Below are 2,778 nucleotides of genomic sequence, written 5' to 3' on the forward strand. Positions count from 1 at the left end.
CAACGCATTTTAGTCATGCATGACTGATGTGCACAAAAGTACCTATTAGTTTTAAAATTATAAACATAACTTAATTTCCTAACTATGCACTTATAGGCAGTGTACCTAGTCAGATTATACGGAATTCAATTATATAAATTAACTACTCCTATTTAAACTAAGAACTAACTAAGATTGAGGGGGGGGGTACTAATTTTTCAAGATTAGAAGAACTTAAATTAAACTATTATCAACAAACAAGCAAAGAAACACAAATTTACTTCAAGAATCAAAGAGTACTTCAAGAATCAAAGAAGAACTTAGATCCGATTTCACCTTCTCCTATAGTTAATTTCTAATGGATGTAATATATTTATTACCAACTTGTTATCTAGCTATTATGATCAAATATCTAGACTTACTAGTTTATGTACTACCATGCAATGATTATGCACAAGTTTAACACTAAATTAATGGTCACCACGAATTGGACTATGAATGATAAAAGTTACTTTCCTATGATCAAGTTAAGCAACCAAACACAAATTAAGATTAATTATGCTCTCTAATGTAACGCCCGTGTTTCTGGGCTAAGCACTAATTATGATATAATAGTCTAGGTCAACCATTGTAACTCGTTTCGAAGTAATAAATACAAATTACTTGAATATTATGTGAATTATGTGTTTTTGTGTGCTTATTACTTGTTTATAATAATATAATAAATAAAGGATAAAAATAAGTGTCAAACATAAAATGTTAGATAAGCCCTATATCGATAAAGAAAGTTGTAGTGGTCGTGACAAGGATTCTGGAGATATAAAGAACATCGAAATCCAAATTATAACGAAGAAGTTATGGTATGTCGAAGTTTCGCGACAAACCCGGCACGACACTACGTGACGTAAATAGTGAATTTATGATAGATGACTTTTTAGCCTTAGAAATCTAAACAAAATTCGTAGTATACGTTAAATCGAGAGCGTGCATAAAAAGAACGCCCAAATCTGACAACGTATGAGGAAGTTATGATTTTTCTAAGATTTCGTATATCAGTGCACAGCCCGAAATTCGAATTTTAGATCGAGCGGTTTTTGGCCAACGCAACCTAAATGAGAATTGAAGATATCATTATTAGTAGTGCAATGGTAAAAAGACAAACAAAAACGGACATCGGATGAAGAAGTTATGAATTTTTAACGGGCTTTTCCTGTCCCGGCCTGTTAAAAATATAACTTTAAAAATTTAGTCAAAATTAGCCGACGGAGTCTAAATGAAAGTTGTAGAGTACGATCCCACCTACGCGTGGATTTAAAGAACGTAAAAAACGGAGCTCGATTGCGAAAGTTATGATTTTTCTAAGTCGGGAATGAGTTGTGCGAAATCGGATGACGTGGCAAAATCCGAGCCTATAAATAGAGGTGCGGGGGCAGCTCGTTTCTCACACTTTCAACCCTTTCTTTCTCTCTCTAACCCCCAAACCCCCTCAAAGCCTAGGGTACCTCCCTAGCATTAGAAGAAAGCCCGAAGGCTCCGAGAAAAAGAGTTTTTCAGTTTGAAACTCTGCCCGCACGGAGCCCGGTTTTCAAGCAAACTTCCCGGTTTCGTCAAAGAATATTATTTTAAGAAGTGAAGTGCTATACGAATCACTTCTTATCAGGTAAGTGTATAGTCACTTTCAACTTACACATAGATATAAAGTATTTATATAAATTACGTGCTATGTGTATATATATTATCTGTTTACTTGAGATGTATGCTGGATGAAAGATCTGAACCTCTTTCTTTTTAGATCTGAACCTTTTTCCATCAGATCTAAATTTTTCTTTCAGATCTAAGCTTTTTCTTCAGATATAAACTATTTATGTATTTTATAATTTGAGATCTGTGCTGGATGAAAGATCTAAACTTCTTTCTTTTCAGATCTGAAATTTTTCTTCAGATCTAAACTGTAGATGTATTTGGTTTTCGGATCTGAGCATTTTCTTCAGATCTAAACTGTAGATGTATTTTGTTTTCAGATCTGAGCCTTTTTCTTCAGATCTAAACTGTGGATGTATTTTTCTTTCAGACCTGAGCCTTTTCTTCAGATCTAAACTGTAGATGTATTTGGTTTTCAGATCTGAGCTTTTTTCTTCAGATTTAAACTATGTATGTATTTTTTTTTATCTACAAATATGTTGGGTAGAACATGGGTAGATGAAATAGTAGATGTGTGATAAAATGATGAGAGGCCTCGATGTTTATGATGTTTAAGATGATCCAGTCATCTAGCGGAGTATAGATGACGACCACAGACTTTTCTAGGAAGTCCAGTGGAACGCTAGCAGGCTCGCAACCTGTAGGTGTTTTTGAAGATGTACTCTATCCCCCCATGGTTTCCTTATTTGACATGTATTGCTGAGGAATCCCCTGAGCAGTGTTGTCACCCCGAAGAAAAATCCTTAGGCTAGGTCCCTTAGAATAGATGCTTTAGGGACGTAAAATGAGGATAAAGGGAATGGGTAATCGGGTTAATGATTTGATGAAAACAAATAATGAACTTATTATTGTGGGTTGGAAACCCTATACGCTCACCAGGCTCCCCAGCCTGTCACACTGAGTTTCTTGTATTACAGGTAGTGGCAAAAGCATAGTTGGATGATCTGACGAGAGATTATGGATTTGTAGGCCCATATAAAATAAATAGAATGTTGTAAGGCCTATTTTGTTTTGAGGCTAATTTTGTTTTGTGGCCTATGATTTTTTGTTTATGCTTTTGATCTGTATTGACGTTGACATCCCGAGTTTTGTAATGTA

This window comes from Lactuca virosa, chromosome 3, assembly GCF_052849685.1.
Source record: "Lactuca virosa cultivar CGN04683 chromosome 3, Lactuca_virosa_CGN04683_v6, whole genome shotgun sequence".
NCBI lineage: Eukaryota > Viridiplantae > Streptophyta > Magnoliopsida > Asterales > Asteraceae > Lactuca > Lactuca virosa.